The sequence below is a fragment of the Callorhinus ursinus genome, unplaced genomic scaffold, assembly GCF_003265705.2.
Source record: "Callorhinus ursinus isolate GAN/ISIS: 27379988/994484 unplaced genomic scaffold, GSC_fseal_2.0 scaffold4, whole genome shotgun sequence".
NCBI classification, from domain to species: Eukaryota; Metazoa; Chordata; class Mammalia; order Carnivora; family Otariidae; genus Callorhinus; species Callorhinus ursinus.
In genome coordinates, this window is record NW_027397066.1 from 43,913,654 (window position 1) to 43,932,994 (window position 19,341).

Below are 19,341 nucleotides of genomic sequence, written 5' to 3' on the forward strand. Positions count from 1 at the left end.
GCTGTGAATTGTGTAAGACTGTTGAATCACAGACCTGTACCTTTGAAACAAATAATACATTATATGTTAAAAAGAAGAAGAAGAAGAAGAAGATAGTAGGAAGGGAAAAATGAAGGGGGGAAATTGGAGGGGGAGACAAACCATGAGAGACTATGGACGCTGAGAAACAAACTGAGGGTTCTAGAGGGGAGGGGGGTGAGGGGATGGGTTAGCCTGGTGATGGGTATTAGAGAAGGCACGTACTGAATGGAGCACTGGGTGTCATACCAAACAATGAATCATGGAACACTACATCAAAAACTAATCATGTAATATATGGTGATTAATATAACATAATAAAATTTAAAAAAAAGAACATAATAGGCTTGAAGAAAATATAAGATTAACACCAATGCTAACACATTTAGCGATATCATATTTTCCCAATGCTAACACATTTGGCAGTATTTTTCTACTTTGGTAAAAAATTTGATTTGCTTATAAATTTATACTGAGCCCCGCTGGATGCTTTCAAGAGGCTGAAGCAAGCAGCCCTGCTCTTTCAGAGAGTTGTGTTTATAAAACCTACTGTTCCTACATTTCCATTAGAATGCAATTATTCTTCTTGGGGAAAAATAAAGGTCACTGGGTTAATGGAGCTCACCTCTCTTTTTTAGTCCATAAATAATAAATCAAATATAATATTTAAAAAGGAAACCACATCCTGCATATCACTGTATTGGTGATGCTTTTTTTTTCATAGGATGTTTGACTACATGGCACTTACTATGGCCATAATCGTGGCTGTCCATCAAGTTCCCATAGTACTCGTTCAGTAAAGAAGTACACAGCATGCATCTATTAAATTGATATTCATCAATACTAAACCGTTGAAGAAATTTCCCATGACACTTTCAAATCCGATTACAGTACTTTCCACTCTGAATTTGAGAAGCATATCACAGAATGATTTATCCTAGCAAATATACAGAAAATCTCATGAGCTTTATCTGATAAGCATTGACAAAAGTATCCATTTAAAATATTCTAAATAAATACTGATTGAAGCACATTCCTCTGCTTCCAGAATGGCTTACCAACAGTACTTGTGAGGAGACAGTAGACAGTGCTTATGACCACACTAATAATAATAAATATCTCCAAGCAAGATTCTGCTGCCACCAGTTTCCCTAATGAAAAAAGAAAGACTTTCTGCCAGCAAAATAGCTGAATAGGGCTCTCAGCCCAAAAGAGCCTAATCAATGCTTTCACTTCAGGCTTCCCAAGGGATCAACTAAGCAATCGCTCCAGTACCTGGCACATCAAGATTTATAAGGCAGAGTAGGAACACATGGCCTAAATAGCTTTAGAAAGCCGTTTGTTTTGAGTAATAATAAATTTAAAAAAACAACTTAGGGCCACTAATGTTAAATCACCATCCCCCTGAAACTAAGGCTCTGTGACTCATGAGATTTACCTAAGAAATATGTTTTAAATAAAAAGGAAATTATAATACACACCTGAGCCTGCTATAAGAACTGCTAAATAGTTGTAAATCACATTCCCCCAAAATAATGAAAATGAAAAACTGCTTTCCACTTGACACAGGCTTATATGACAAAATGCCCTTCGATTGCTAACCAGTAGAACTACACACAGCTCCCGCCTCATCAAGAATTTCAGCAGCATCGCAGAACAGCCCTGTGAATAGGCACTTTAACTTCAAATGATAAACCTAGCACTGAACAAGCCAACTGTTTTCCTAAGCAACACAGCACTCAGAGTCACAATTTTTTAAAAAGTTAATTTGAAGGGTATGTATCCGTCAACATCACATAATTATTTTTTATTATAATTAGCAACAATAAAAGTCAAGACCACCATGTAGTGATTGTTGCCCTGCCAGGCATGGATCTGGTAGTTTCATGAGGATTTTCTAATTTAATTCCTGAAAAGTTCCTCTGGTCTGTGATGGGTGACAGGATGTATCCCACTAAATATACCAAAATATACCACTTTGGCATAAAGATTATTTGGAGCTAGGGACACTTAAAAAAACAGGCAGAGGGTTAGAATGCAAGAAGAGCATTCTAACATCCCTTTTTCTTCCTGAAAATGGGAGATGAAAAACTCCCATGTGAACGATGCCCTCCCTGTACCAGGAACGAAGAAACAATCTGCAACAGGGACGCAAAGCCAAGAAATTCTGTACAAACAGAACTTGTTAAAATAATTCTTATCTTCCTTTAGCCTCACTCTATATTTTAGTGACTTTTCCACAACTTTGTGTCTCTGCCCAACCTCATAGAAAAGTACTTTACAGAAGTTTGCTACTTCTTTGAGTCTTCATGTCATGGTGAGGGCTCCTATGTCACACAAACCTTATACAAATTTGTATGCTTTTTTCTAGGTAATCTGTTGTATGTCAGTTTAATGTTCTGCCCCCAGATAAAAAAAAATCCTAAGAAGGTAGAGAGAAAATTTTGCCTCCCCTACATCTGCGATGGTTTGTTAAGTAGTTAAGGCTACTGATCCATCAGCACCAAGTGTTCAGATCTAACATTTAAATATAGACACTTAATTTTCCCCAGTATTCATTCTCAACGTCAATATTTTGGGCTTTGAAATTTATTTAGGCTTCCCAAAAGGATTTTCTTAAAATAGTAGTCATTTTTATGAATATCATCAAATACTTCTTTATTCATTGCCAGAAATTTTACATCTGTTTTACATAAAATTGAAGTAGGCTGATTGGCATTAGTTAAAAGGCAGATTTCCTGAAAAATAAAAACAAATGCATCTCTTTTAGAATTATTTTAGCTCTGTGCGCCTGGGTGGCTCAGTTGGTTAGGCGACTGCCTTCGGCTCAGGTCATAATCCTGGAGTCCCGGGATCGAGTCCCGCATCGGGCTCCCTGCTCGGCAGGGAGTCTGCTTCTCTCTCTGACCCTCTTCCCTCTCGTGCTCTCTATCTCTCATTCTCTCTCTCTCAAATAAATAAATAAAATCTTTAAAAAAAAAGAATTATTTTAGCTCTGACATTATTCTTACAATGAAATTCTAGGAACCTGTGAAATTATAAGTATGCACCATTTTAAGCAAATGATTTAAAAAAATAAATCTTAAGCTTACAGAATTAATAAATAAGGATTGGCCTTGACTTTCCTTTTGGATAATCTATCAGCTCCAGCAGGATTAATTTGTACCAACTATAGTCGCAAAACAGAACCCCAGGTCAAATGAGTCTTTAGTCTGGAGTAGTTCATGTGCTAAAATAGCAGCATGATCCATACACATACATAATATTGTGTCCTAGCTCCATCCAACAACTTAATACTAAGAAAAAAAGAATGCTTTAAGAAAAGGGGGAAGCTTCATTCTGAGGACAGTGGACTTGGAGTGGAGATGCTGACCTAGATCCCTGATGGTCAGTGAGGAAGGATGGTGTTAGTGTAAGTGTAAACAAAGCTGTAACACTATTTTGTGAATATAATATTGAAAAAGATGTAGCAATAAAGAGTTAAGGTAGAATTATCTTAGAGAAGGAAGAGTAGCATGATTTTAAAATTAAAATCTCTCTTTGCTTGAGCTAGGATATCAATCTTCTCCTGCCCTCAGACTTTGGCTCTCCTGGTTCTCAGGCCCTTGGACTTGGACTGAATTACACCACTAGCTTTCCTGGTTCTCCAGCTTGAAAGCAGCAGATTGTGGGACTTGTTGGCCTCCATAATAGCATGAGGCAATTCCTACAATAAATCTCTCATATATCTACATATATCCCGTTAGTCCTGTTTCTCTGGAGAACCCTGATGAATACAGACATTTTGAGAAACACCAGTACAGATAATCTGAGTTTCTTCTCTTCAGTTGAAAAACCAATGGCTCTATTTGATCCACACACAGTTGAGGCAGCAGGGTGAAATGAACAGGGCACTAAAATCAGGATTCTGCTCCCACTTCTCCCACTAACTGGCTGTGTCAACATGAGCAATCTGTTAGCTGACCTCTGAGGCTCCATCAGTGGAGTGGACTGACTAATAGTCACTCAGCCGGGGGACGATCTTGGAGTCCACAGAGGGTCATAGGTTCTAAGAATGCCTCCAAAGCACCTCCAGCACTAGAATGTTCAGCCAGTCACTGGCAGGCTAACTCCTTGACCAAGGTTTAGTCTATCGAGAAATTTTTGACCCACCAATGATGATTCATAAATTTAACAGTGGGGATGCCATGCAAAAATAAAGTTTAATTTTTACTGAAAATTGTTGGAACTACATCTATTCTTTCTCCTTTGCCCTTCTTATTGACTTTATTGCCAGTAAAATACCTTGAATCCATCTCTTAATCGGTACGCCCATGGCCAGTGCTGTGGTCCAAGATCTGCTTGGCTGATCTCCCAACTGTTCTCCAAATCCATGTTGTCTTTTCTCTGCTAATACAGCTGCACATCATCACACCAGTCACCTATCTAAATGTGAATCTGATCTATCTCCCTCCTACTTAAAGACCATCAATGAGCTCTACTGCCTGTAGAACTAAGTCCAGATTCTTTAGCATTGTCTCCAGTGTCATATCTGACCTCAAATGACATTTCCAAAATCAATCCCAGCAACTATTCTCACCTCCCAAGACCTTTATATTTAGGGACTTTTAGATTCAAGAATCTTCAAATCCAGTCTGCCCTCAGCTAAAAAAAAAAAAATGAAGCAAATTTTATTACTACACACAAACTGTTCTCTTGCCCTATATCCTATCCTTTTGCATAAAGTTTTTTGCAAGCATAGGATTTCTTTAAAGAATCAAAAGGAGCTCCTTTAATCAATAACTGTTTTGGCACGCTTTATTTATTAATACAACTCAGCCTCCAAAGCAACATCGTTTGTAACTCACTCATTTAGCTGGTGAATCATATAACATATAACATATAGGTTATATATGTATATAACATATAACATAATCATATAACCACCACTTATGAATCTTGTGTGTCCCATATTTGACAAAATATACATTAGGCTATACGTTGGCTCTCCCTTAAGGAAAAATGGGATTTGTCTCAGCATTTCAATTACTGAAATATTTCATACTGGCCTAAATCTTAGAACCACACTTTCAGCTTCAAATCTTGAAAGAAAAAATATTAAAAAAAAAAATGTCTCCTGCAAAATGGAAGTTTGGAGTCACCGATGGCAAAAAAATAATCCTTTTATCTTCTTCTGTAAAGAATTTTACTTTTTGTTCAGAAGCCATTATTATCCTCTTCTAGTATAGACCTTGAAGGCAGGGACCCTAGCCAACTTGTCCACCACAGTAGCACCAGTGCCTAGAATGGCGCTTGGCTCAGAAGGTAGGCACTCAATGAATATATATCGAATGGATTTATGAATAGGCAAAAGGAGGTGTTGTACAACCATAGCACGGAAGATCTCCATACAAATGAATGCCTTAGATAAACCCTGCTATTTCACAAAATACAAGCGTTTTTCAAACCACTACCGCTAAATTCATGATGTGAGGGAAGATTTTTGGCTTTCTGAGAGACATAAATTGGTGTTGATTTGCATTCCTTTTATCAAGATTTTTCATAAGTACTATATTCAGAAACAGTTTTGTAAATCTGCTACTTTCCCCTATTTGTAGGTATTTAGCCAAAGGATGGTGGTTTGCCCACTCCTAGTTTATAGAAACAATCTCGCCCTGGTAGTGATGCATGGTAAACTTTAACGGCCATAAAAAAAAAATTACCTGGGAGATTTGATTTAAAAAAAAGACACTCAAGATTCCTTTATACTCTAGAAATTCTAATGTGGTAGGTCTGGGGTACAACCTATATTCTTAAAAAGCTCTCCAGATTGGGGCGCCTGGGTGGCTCAGTTGGTTAAACCGCTGCCTTCAGCTCAGGCCATGATCCCAGGGTCCTGGGATCGAGCCCCACATCGGGCTCCCTGCTCATGCAGGAAGCCTGCTTCTCCCTCTGCCTGCCGCTCCCCCTGCTTGTGCTCTCTCCCTCTCTCTCTCTCTCTCTCTCTCTCTCTCTCTCTGTGTCAAATAAAAAAAAAAAAATTTTTAAAAAAAAAAAAAAAAAAAAGCTCTCCAGATTATTTGGATGAGGACTACACTGTGAGAAACACTGTATTTGAGGCTAAGAACAAACATTATTTATTTAGTTTTTTATATGAGGAATGTTTGTGAATGCTGGAACAAAATATGTTTTATGAAATATTAGGAAGTCTAAATAACCTCAGATTTTCAGTTAGTAATTATACTACCAAGAGTTCTTCCTTCCTGGAAGAATACCAGTTATAAATTCTATGTTCTAAATTAGATAGGTATCATTACAAAGAATGTTAGTGAGAAGGAAGAAGACAGTATTATATATTACGGACACCCCATCCCTGTGTGATCAGCGAGAAGGCCTGAATTCTAGCATTTGATGTGTTATGAATTAATTAAGTGACCTTGAGAAAATCACTTAATCTCTACCTCTAATCCCTCATTTATAAAATGGGATTAACTTGTATCTACATACTTCATAAAAATGTTTTAGGGGAAAATAGAATATGTAACAGTGATTTGGATTGTTCAAAAGGAAGACATTTTATAAATAAAGTTTTGGGAGTTCGCCCTAATAAGTTTGACGCCGTGAAGGAGAGTTAGAAGCAGGAAAGCTCCCACCAAAATAACTATTCAAACTAAGTAAGCCTGCCACAGTCTCATGGATACTGACAGAAGAGAGGAGACTCTTGAGTCAGAGACAAAGGACATTACTAGTGGCAGTAGAAGGAAAAAGGAGAGGCAGTACGGTTGTACCAGTGCCCATGTCCCACAGGGCAACGTGGAGGGCCCAATGGAGCCTATATATCCAGAGGGGTGGGTCACAGGGGAGAACCCAAGCTTAAGGAATCTGCTGCTTTTACAAAAAGCAGTAAGCAAGCTTGCTTGTCTGGGAGAAGACCAGGTATAATACAAGAACTGCAATGTATTATCCCCTCAGGATTGCCAACTGTATAATCAATCCTGAAAAGTGGCCCAGGTGTAAGAACAGCCAAAGCTTTGGGATTTTGGCACGTTCAGCAAGACACATAGGAGCACGAGAGGCTCATATCTGACTGTATCTAACGGACAGGGCATAATAATACAAATGAATAAAATTTTAAAATAAAGTTCTATGTTTATTTAAAAAATTAGGATCCTAGGGGCGCCTGGGTGGCTCAGTCGTTAAGCGGCTGCCTTCGGCTCAGGTCAGGATCCCGGGGTCCTGGGATCGAGTCCCGCATTGGGCTTCCTGCTCCGCGGGACGGCTGCTTCTCCCTCTCCCACTCCCCCTGCTTGTGTTCCCTCTCTCGCTGTGTCTCTCTCTGTGAAATAAATAAATAAAATCTTTAAAAAATAAAGAAATAAATAAAGAGTTAGGATCCTAGTTCCAAAGGAAGAAAATGCAAGGAGGAAATTTTACCATATTTTTCACTGTCTTTGGAAAGAAAATCACAAGATTAAAATGTGAAGACTCAGGGGTGCCTGGGTGGCTCAGATGGTTAAGCATCTACCTTCGGTTCAGGTCATGATCCCAGGGTCCTAGGATCGAGGCCCACATCGGGCTTCCTGCTCAGTGGGGAGCCTGCTTTTCCCTCTCCCTCTCCCCCTGCTTGTGCTCTCTCTGCCTCTCTCTCTCACAAATGAATAAATAAAATCTTTAAAAATAAATAAATAAAATAAAATGTGAAGACTCCTGTCTTTCTATTGTTTATGTTAACAGGCAACAATTTGAAAAGCCACTACTTGAATCTATAGACTGGAAAAAATGATTAAAAATTGCTGAAGTAACTGCCAACTGCCACATCACAGAAATATCCTCAAGATAATGGTTAGTTTCTATGAACTAAAAAGGGGAGAAAGATCAACGTGACCACCATGGAATCATGAAAGTGAAGCCAAGGATAAGTATGGGATAGAAAAGGAAGGAGAAGGCATGTGGAAGGGAGAAGTAATATATGGATGACAAGCGTTATAATAGAAAAGGTCTGGTTTTCAAGACTCAGACTTAAAGCAGCACAGAAAGAGCAGGAGGATTCCACATCCTGTTTTCTCTCCTTTATATTGTGAAAGTGTGGATGAGGGCCAGTCATTCTCAGCCAGGTTCTGAAGTGCATCATTTGGCTGCCAGATGCCCATTATACTAATTGGATCACCAGCCTCCTCTCTATCTCATTGACACAAGGATTCCAGGGCTACCCATTTCTTTTGCAGCATTAAAATTTAAGAATACCCACCCATACAATAAACTATAAAATATTCACATGGGCCTGTACTCTACTTTTGTATTATACAGTAACTCCAGAATGATTCTTCAGTAGCCTGCTTGAGTGATGTGAAGGAATGCCAATACTAAATAGGTTTCTCGTGCTAAAACATTTAATTTTATACTTCCAGAGCATATACTTGAAGCATTTATGAATATCTACAGTTTTACTGGAATCATCATCTTCCTTAAGAATTTTTTTCTTGTTAAGCCTACACGTACAACTGCTCTAACTCAACAAAAACAAAAATTAGAGTACTTTTGTTAGGAATACAAAAAGATTTAATACCTTCACACTCAGAAATCAAAATGTTTATAAAAATACACATATGGCCATATATGTATATTGTATTTTGCACTCTAAGAAGAATCTATGAACATCACAAACTAGTTATAGATACATTAATTCATTTTTTTATTTTATTCCCCACTTAAAAGGATAAATTTGAATAAATATTAATATCAATCTTCATTGAATGAAATGGTGCTTAATGAAAGGAACTTTCCATAAAATTTTCTAAATATGCATGATTTATAAAATGAGACTTTCTGTTAATGTGACACTATTTAACTTTTTCCAAGAAAGACTCACACGTACAATGGATCTTATATTAAACAGTGTTCTGGGTTGCAAACAGAATCCCCTTTTATTGGTTTAAGAACGAAAGGATTTCCTACAGGTATTAGATAGTTTACAGAATCTTTGGAAAGGTTAGTGAAATAGTTCCTAGGCCAAACATCCAGGAACAACTTGGTGAAGATGCTGAACAGACCCCAGAACCATACTGTTCCCACCACATTCAGGAAATTGGAGCCACCACATCTGAACAAAGAATCATGTGGTTTTTGCCAATTATTGCAGCACCAAAATGGCTGCCCCATGCCCTACTTTTCCCCCCACATATATTAATTTCATGAAAATATATCTTTCAGAATCTAAATCATGTATCTATACCCTAAAAGAAAGGTGAGGGAAGGGGCTGGAAAAGGTAGATTTTTGTTTTATTGTTTTGTTTTGCTTTTATATTCCTCATTGAGATGGTGGGGTTTACATTATTGGGGGCTATAAAAATGTAGCCATTTCAAAATGTAGTCATGTTCAAAAGATTGTGGGCAACCTCAAATTGTAAATGTCAACTTCAGATCTTTATCACAAAACTTAGGGTACTTTACTTAATACATTTTGCACGTTTTTCTCATTCTAGATAAATAAGTGGACTGTTCCAGTGGTCCAGTCATTTTATTGTTTTGTTATTTTGTTTATAATAAATTTTGGTCTTCATCCTATTTTCAGTTTTAGTCTCCTTTAGATTAGTTTGAAAATTCAACATTATATTACAGAGTTCCAAGCACAAACCCCAAGCTATTACATATTTCTTTTGGTCAATATTGAATTTGTAACATGCCTTTTGTCTTTGAAGTTCTGTTAAACTCTACATACCATCTACCACCGTTTTTCTTAGGGGATTGCTAAGACCTAGATAGAACATTTGTGTGTCACTTACTCTTGATAGACTGTTGTCTGCCAAAGTTGGAACTGTACTTCATTTTGCAAACTATGAAATGACCTATTCTTCTTTATAGTTGAATCTTAAAAAAAAAAAAAGAAAATAAATAATAGCTTAGAGAAGAGCTAAAAGAAAATGATTATGAGGTTCTGTATTAGCTCAGATCCCTTCAAAGTTTCTGATAACCAAAACCAGAGTAGATTTTATGTGTTCTCCAAATTCTAGCCATTTTTTATGTGGTAGATGTTGGTAGTTACAATCTTCCTTATGGGGGGGGGGCACCTGGGTGGCTCAGTCAGTTAAGCATCTGACTGTTGATTTCAGCTCAGGTCATGATCTCAGGGTTGTGGGATTGGGCCTCACATCAGGCTCTGAGCTCAGTGTGGAGTCTGGGATTCTCTCTCTCCCTTTGCCCCTTCCCCCTCTCTAAAATAATAAATGAATAAACCTTTAAAAAGTAATCTTCGTTATCTGGATTCATGAGAACTTGGTATGATTCTAATAGAGAAAAACTTCTCCTAGGGAAGGGAAGGAGGAGACATTGATGGTGAGGAGATGGTCTTCCCCAACATTCATGAAACTGCATGCTGTTAGGCCCCCCACCTCTTTGATGAAATTGGTAGGGAACCCATCAGAACCTAGCTTGCTCAGCAAAGCAATCAGGATAAACTACAGGCCAGAAAAAATTAAATCTGATGGTGCCTGGCAGTCTTTCATTGGAAGATATTAGCAGTGAGAAATTCAAACATGCCTTTTTCCTCTCTTCCAAAATATTAGGTTTTAATATAGATTAATACTGCCATCTGTCTGCTATCTTTAAGAAAAAACTATGATGTGACTACTAAATCTTTAAAATACTTGCATTTTCAAAAGGTCTAAAAACAAAGATGTGCTCATACCACCTCATACCATATACAAAGATTAACTCAAAATGGATCAATGACCTAAATATAAGACATAAACACTATTAAACCAGAAAACAAAGGGCTAAACCTTGGGTGTGGTAATGCATTATTAGATAGAACACCAAAAGCACAAGCAGCAGAAAAAAAAAAATTGGGCTTCATCAAAATTAAAAACTTTTTGTATCAAAGGACATTATCAAGAAAATGAAAAAAACAACACATAGAATGGGGAAAAATGTTTGCAAATCATATATATCTGACAAGGGTTTAATATCCAGAATACATAAAGAATTCCTACAACAAGAAGATAAGCTAATTCAAAAATGGGTGAAGGACTTGAGTAGATATTTCTCCAAAGAAGATATGTAAATGGTGGCCAATAAGTATATGAAAAGATGCTTTACATTCTTAGTCACTTGGGAAATGCAAATCAAAACCACAATGAGTTACTACATCATACCTACTAGGATGGCTGTAATTTAAAAAAGAAAAGAAAGAAAAACAAGTGTTTGTGAGGGTGTGAAGAAATTGCAACAACTGGAACCCTTGGGCATTGCTGGTAGGAATGTAAAATAGTGCTAGCTGCTGTGGAAAACAGTTCAGCAGTTACTCAAAAAGCTATAGAATTATCATATGACCCAGCAATCCCACTCGTAGGTAACCCATTCTCCAACTCCCAATTCTGGCAACTGATTTGTTTTCTTTCCCTATAGTTTTGCCTTCTACAATATCACACAAATAGAATCACAGAATCCATTATTTTTTGTGTCTGACTTAGCAAAATGCATTTCAGATCTCCCTGTCTCACGGGAGTCACCGGTTTCTTTCTTTTTATTGCCTAGTTGTATAGATGTATCAGTTTATTTATCCACTCACCTGCTGATCTATAATTTTATGGATAAATAACTTTGCCTAATAGAGTTTTGATACTATAAGGCTAAAGACAAAACACTGGACTCTAGTTGGTAAATATGTATCCCACATGAGTCCAGTTCAGCAACTCTGAAACTACTTTCCACACAGAGTTGAATAAATAAGTAAATATATTGTAGATCATGACAGCCAGGTTTGTATCTATGAAAGAAAGAAATTACAAACAAGCAAAGGGGAATGCCAGAATATACCCTGTGGTAACAGGCTGGAGTTAAAGATACCAGTATGAACGAATGTTTTTGTTAGTATATATACAGATGGAGATACAAAGATAGCTCTACACACTGAGAACGTCTAGAAACAATGACTCTGTAGTTGCAATAAGAACATTGAGATGCCAGATTTGGGTTTCTAAATAGCATTCTCCAATCAAAGGATCCACGATTCTTCAAAAATGACTAATTTGTGGGCTAGGGCACAAAAAATTTAAGATAAAAGCCAGGAAGAGCATCTTATACCTCCGGAAAGTAAGCAAGTGCATAAAAAGGAAACAAGAAAAGAAACAAAATATGGGTTCCTCGGAAGTGTCACAGGAACCAACTCTTAAGAGCTCTTGATGGCCAGAGCTGGGATAATTAGAGCAATACAATGAACAATGATAGTAATTAATTATAACCCCCCAATAAAATAATATCCATGAGTCAATAAATATCTATGAGACCACACTGATATAAATACACAAATGAATGAATAAGTGAAAAGAGGCAATTCTTCCTACAGAAAAACTATAATCACAGGAAGAAACAGGAAAATGGAACATCATCATTAGAGTACTGTTGGCTTGAAAACAAACAAACAAAAAACCAGGCAGCCATTTTACCAGCAAAATGAGTTTATTCAAGAAGAGCTGAGAATTGCAATGCAGGACAAGCAAACTATGGAGAACCATAGGCAAGTCCAGAAAACAAAAGAGAGAGGTTTGTTTTTATGGAGAAAAGGAAGAAGTTGGGAGGGGCTATTTCAAAGAATTCAGGGTGGTGACAGCTTCTCATTGGCAGAGTGTGGCAGTTTCTCAATGACTGGGCTGTTGCTGGACAAGGTTCTTTGTTCCTCATACTGTGGTATGTAAAGTAAGTTTCCTCCTGTTTAGGGTCTGTAAGAGCTTCCCCTTCAGGATTTCTGGACTCCATCTTTAATGAGGTTTCCATTATTTGTTTTCACAGTACCAAAGTAAAAATTGCTATAGGCAACATCCATTGATGAATGCTAAAATTTGTTAGGGAAACTCACAGGGTATCCACATTGCCTCATAATATCTCTCATCAAATATTTCTTAATAACTGTGGTGTTTTTAACATATGTCTTCTATTTCTTAAATAATCCCTCCAGGAGATGAATCTCAGATTCCCTAGACTGGACTGAATAACTCCAGTGGTCTAGACTTAGTAATTTACCCCCAAAGAACAGAGTATGGAAAGAGGAAACTTGTAACTTTACATTGGGGAGACCTGGCACACAACCTAAACCAAGTGATCAAGGCTAAGATCACCATTAATAAGATCTATTGATCTCATGTACCCCAAATCTGCAACCTCAGTCTGATCTTGTGAAAAAAAAGGCAAACCCAGCCTGAAGAATATACTACAGAACATCTAACCAGTACTCTTCAAAAGTAATTAAAGACAGGGGCACCTGGGTGGCTCAGATGGTTAAGCATCTGCCTTTGGCTCAGGTCATGATCCCAGAATCCTGGGATTGAGCCCTGCATTGGGCTCCCTGCTTGGCGGGGAGCCTGCTTCTCCCTCTCCCTCTACTGTTCCCCCTGCTTCTGCTCTCTCGCTCTCTCTGTCAAATAAATAAAATCTTTAGAAAAAAACTAATTAAAGACAAAAACCTGAGGAGCTGTCACAGATTGAAGGAGACTAAGGAAACATGACAACTAAAGGCAGTGTGGTATCCTGACCTGAATTGTGGAACAGGAAAAAAAAAAAAAAAAGCCAGTTAGTGGAAATACCAGGGAAACCTAAATAGTCTGTAGTTAATCGCATTTGTTGAACCAATCTTAATTTCTTAGTTTTGACTACATGAGATGTTAACATTCGGAGAAGCTGGGTAGACAGTATATAGGAACTATCAATACTATCTTTAAAACTCTTCTGTAAATCTAAAATTATCAAAATAAAAAGTTTAAAAAAATTTTTTTAGCTTCAGGTAAACTTAGGGCTTACACTCAGTAACTTGGAATTAGTGGGTCTCACTCCCAGATGACTCAAACCAAAATAAAAACATATCAGTAGTAACCAGTTATCACTATTCACCTGTGCAATTTGAATGTGCAAGTTGCCCAAACTGAAATCGCCCCGGAGTCAGGCTGGGGTAGCTGTCTGATGGCTGCTCTGTGAGGTGACCCTATTTCAACCCACCCAGCTGCAGACCCCAGAGTACACTATGAAGAATCAATACCTCTCTCCTCCTAGCCGCAGCGTCATGGATATAGATCAGCACTGGCGGGAGGATGGCTGAGGTGGGATGAAGCAAATGGAAGCTGGTAGTTGGCACTTTGTAGAAAGGTGGTTAAAGCATAAGGAATGTAGTTATGTTCACCTCAGTGCTTTCTCCTTACCTAAAATGCATGTAGCATTCAGGTATGCAGCTACCTTTAGGACAATGCAGAGGGTATTCTCTGGTTTACAATCACTTTGTTCCCTGAATTATTCCTATTTGATTACGTACAAATTACTCACCACTACCAGTGTCTTCCTGACAAGAGCCAGAACAGGGATTTCCAATGTGTCACTTCTAGAGCTAAAGAATTAAAAGGGGTCTAGGGGTAAGTAGGGATTTTCGAACTTCAAATATTTTCAAAAATCTAATGAGATCACTAATTTACCTGTAATAAAGCTGCCCAGAATAATATTACTTTTATTTGCTATACTGGAATCATGGCAACTCAGCATGAACCAAAGTCCTGATTGATAGTAAGATATATTTTTTATTTGGAAAAGCAGAGAGATAAATTAACTATTAATAAATGACTTTTGTTAGTAGGCAAAAAAAACCACAAAACCCACAGGGGGTTCATGGGTGGCCATGATGAGAAGCCAGTGTGCTACTTACTGCATAAGATACCCTGTCCTCAGCTCTTACCCCTACAAGCCCCCCACCATCAGAATCCTCAGCCTCTATCCCCCTAGCACTTCTTCCTACCCTGGAAAACCTTTTCTGGTGAGGTCTGCCAGTACATTACAAGTGCTCCGCAATTTAATGCCATCTTGATTGCCCTATGCATACTCAAGAAACTGTATACTTCATAGTATGTCTATGATTCATAAAGAGTGGAGTACATATAGTGCCTATTTTTATAGCTTCAGAAACATAATTCTCCACTTAAAATAGGTTCCATGAGAAAGATAAATTTAACTTCCATCATGTTTGTTTATGCTACTTTTTCCAAGTTACAAATTCACTGTTGAGGACTATCTGTACCCACACGAGAATTTCAGCTCTTAGTAACAAGAACTTCCATGGCTATGATATTTACCAGGGTTAGATCCTCCCAGGCTAAAATGGCATAGGTGAATTCAAGATAATTTGACAAGCACAGAAAATATTGACTTTTAGAACCGTCTGATGCCAAAGATGATGAATACTTATAATACAGCACTTTATTTTTTAGGATACTCCGAAATGCTTCATATCTTAAAATGTTTAAAAATCAATACCTCTTTTTAGTTTATAGCTGGTTTACAAAACATCCTTTAAAGGCTACAAAATGACAAATGTAAATCCAATTTACCTAAGTATATTAAAATTTTAAGAGAAGCAGAGAAGGTCCACCTAATCTCTTAGAGGCAGAAATCCATATCTATATAACAGATCACTGAAGTTTGTTCAAAGATTAGTAAGTTAAAATTACAGAAAACATTTTCATAGGCTTAAATAAATTGATTTATATTCAAAATCAATTATCTCAAATACAGACCTCAAACGTAACACACAGTAGCACCCCAATGATAAATATTTCTTTAATCAATGGATAAAATAAATGGAAGAAAAGAACAGCTTCACCAAACCAAAAGAAAATATAAATATTCCAACCCTCTTCATTTAATCCCATTTTGTTTTCTAAAACCCTAAAATTAAGACAAGGATTAGAAGAGTAGAAATATAAGAAAAATAATTTGGCATAATGTTTTTATAGTGTTAACCTGTATTTTCTTAAAATGATAGAAAAGCATAATGGATAATATATTTCAAATACTGAAATAATCATATATCAGGAAAATTCTATTTCTTTACCTCTCTGAGATTTTTCTTGGTTTCTTTGTTTAGGTTGCATGAACAACAGTGTTTTCAGCTTTTTGAAATCTTTGCTCTGTTAAGCAAAGTGTATTTACATTAATGCATTCTACCTGTCCCCATAGACATAATTTCTTCCAAAAATCTGGACAGGATTTATAGCCTAGGGAACATGTTATGCTTATGTAATTTTAACTTTACACATAAACTTTGTTGAAATAACTTTTAAAAACAGATTTACTTAAAAGAATTGAAGTACCAAGTATGGAATTCACTGGTCATAGACAGACAAGTTTGATTAAAACTAAGACAATAAAACCACTATAGCAAATTGAGAATTGCTTGCATGATGAAAAGCTGTTGATATGAGTCACCCTATGAATGTAGTTGAATCTCATGTCAACTCAGTTAAATAGAGATCACAGTCCCCAAAAAGACTCCATGAACCTATTCAAGAGCATCAGGAGTCCTTTTCATCTAGGGAATTCAATTTCAAAATAGTTTTACAGACTAAGGGCTATGCTATAAGGTGAAATGCAACTCAGTTCAGTTGAGTTTATTTATCCCAATAGAGTATCTTTCTTTAACATTTTATTCCAGGTCTTAGGTATTACCATGAAATAGTATGACCACCCTCCAATATCTTGATAACAATTTACTCTTCACATCCCATACCCAATGATGAGAATCTGAATATAGATCTAAGATACTCCTAGACTTATTCTGATAACTTGTTTGCTCTTCTTAACAGTAGTAGTAATTATAATAATTTATTGAGGACTTAGTATGTTTTAAGCCTTATTCCAAGCCTTTTGCATGTATTAACTCAGAAAAGCAGTTCACATTTTTAGGCTTCCTATATAAGGAGGAAACTCTCCTAGTTATTTAACATACCTATGAATGACAGAATTTGCTGACTTAATTCTTTCTTCTGGTTTTTAGCAGCTATTTTAAAAAAAGGAATCAGTGACAGCAGCACCATAGTCTACCAAAGCAGTACAGCAGGGATGATGCAATACATAATCTTTAAGTCAAGGAACTTTGCTCCATGATGCCTCCTGCCGACATTGGGAACTATATCCTACAATGTGAAACAAATTAACACTCCCACCTTGGCTGGCAATGTTCTAATGAGATTTCGTAACGTTATTCACATGAGCCCATAAAAAATGAAATTTCAACCAGTTTAATCCTATAATCTCAAATGAATGCCAGCAACCGGAAGAAAAATGTTATTGATATGATTAACATATAATAATTTAATTGCATCAAATCTTTTTAAAAAAAAACAGAGAAAAGTGGATTGTTTTACTTGATGTCAATATATTCCCCAAATACATATAGGAATTTAGCTCTATAAAGCACAATAAACTGTAATTTTCAGAATTAAATTTCACTCTGTAATAGAATACATATAAATAGTAAGCTCAAATTATTTTTGATATTATATTAAAATTTCAAACAGATCTATGAAATATGTATCATTGTGAAGAGAACCAATACATTCATATGTATATAAAGAATGGTAGAAAATATACCAAATTGTTACAACTGAACATCTGTCATCTTGGGGATGGAATTTTTAGTCATTTTATTTTCTTCTTTATAACCTTTCTGTAACTGCCAAATTTCCTACACTAAACTTGTATTATTTTATTTCAAATTTTTAAAAAGCTACAATTCTTTCTGATTATATAACTAATATATTTACATTTAAAAGTGAAAATCTAGTGAAATTCTACTTACCATTATTCACCGCCTCACCAAGTCTGCATTTAGTTCCCTTTATATGCACTTCAACCACAGTCTATACCGTTAGCACTGCAATGCTAATGTTAGTGAACGTTTAATTGGCTGTCTTCTTTCCTATACCATAAACTACATGAAGGCAGGGACCAACTATATCTGCTTAATTATTATAGCCCCGTACCTACTACAACGCCCAGCAGAGGTAGGCACCCAATAGTTGTTGAAATATGTTGTTCTCTAAAAATTATAAACTATAATAGGATCAACATTCCTGAACATATAAATTTGTGCACTTATCCAATTACTCTCATGGGGTAAATTTCTAAAACTAGAGTTGCAGAGACAAAGGTATGCACATTTTGAATTTGAATATACATTGTCAAATTGCCCTCCACAATCCCTAGAAATATTTACATTCCCACCAAAATGGATGAAAGTGTCCATTTCCCCATATCCTTGAGACACTGAGTATTGCCACCATAAAAACAAAACAAAGAAACAAACAAAAAAAACCCACTTTTTTGAAGGAGATATCATTACTATCCATCACTTTTATGTTAGAAAAAAATTTTTTAAGATGGTACAGATTTTGCTATTCTTAAAACTAGATAGCTATTAAGATGCAGATAAAAAATACTAACCAAGAGGGGCGGAGCAAGATGGCAGAGGAGTAGGAGACCTGGATTTCGTCTGGTCTCAGGAATTCAGCTGAAGGGATCAAACCATTCTGAACACCTACAAACTCAACAGGAGATCCAAGAAGAGAGTAGCAACAACTCTCTGAACAGAGAAACAACCACTTACTGGAAGGTAGGACGTGCGGAGAAGTGAATCCGAGGCGATATTCGGGAGGATAGATGGCAGGGGAGGGGGCCTCCGTCGGCCGCTTCTGGCAAGTGATAGAGCCGCGGAGCACAAAATTGGAACTTTTAGAAGTCGGCTCCGCTGAGGGACGTCGCTCCAGTGGCTAAGCTGGGGGTGGAGCCCTCGCGGGACAGTGTGGTCTCAGGACCCTCGGGGTCACAGAAAGACCAGGAGTGCCTGACTGCAGCAGAGCTCCCAGGTATCGGAGCGGGGAAGCCGGCTGCAGAGACGGAGCCAAGGCGCGGGCTCTCAGCTCGGGGTTGCCACAAACTGTGATCCGCGGCCCACTGGGGCCACTGCTCCTCCAGCAGGGACCCAACAAGCGGCAGATCCGGGGAGACTCCCCTTCCTCGCCCAGGAGGAGTGGCGCGGGAGTGCACCGCAGGGATCTGCTGGGTTTGGAGACTCCACACGGGGTCGGGAGCCAGAGATAGAAACGCTCGGTCACAGGCCGGATGAGCACGGAGTGTGGCTGGAGAGCGGGGAGACGGGAGTGACTGACTGCTTTTCTCTGGGGGCGCACTGAGGAGCGAGGCCCCGAGTTCTCAGCTCCTCCCGGCAGAGATTGGGAGGCCACCATTTTCACTCTGGTCCTCCAAAGCTGTACCGAGAGCTTGCAGGGCACAAAAGCTCCTGAGAGCAAACCCGAGCAGATTACTTAGCCTGGACCGACAAGGGCGGGGCAAAGACATTTGGGAACCACAGCAACAGGCCCCTCCCCCAGAAGATCAGCACGAACAGCCAGCAAGCCAAGACCAAGTTTACCGATCAAGGAGAACAGGAGAACTCCAGCGCTAGGGGAATACTGCACATAGAATTCATGGCTTTTTTTACCATGATTCATTAGTTTTTCAAAGTTAATTTTTTAA

General features: G+C 37.7%; 1 protein-coding gene across 4 annotated transcripts in view; it reads right to left on the reverse strand.

Annotated features, from left to right (window-relative positions):
• The window catches only part of PDCL2 (phosducin like 2), a 244,449-nt gene that overhangs the window by 201,451 nt on the left and 23,657 nt on the right, over positions 1-19,341 (reverse strand). For 2 of the 4 annotated variants that reach the window (XM_073891707.1, XM_073891706.1), the window contains exon 3: positions 9,780-9,864. The exons of the other annotated variants lie outside the window; for them this stretch is intronic. The gene's annotated coding sequence lies outside the window, so the exon portion shown is untranslated. The remainder of the gene's footprint in view (positions 1-9,779; positions 9,865-19,341) is intronic. 4 annotated transcript variants of the gene reach the window in all.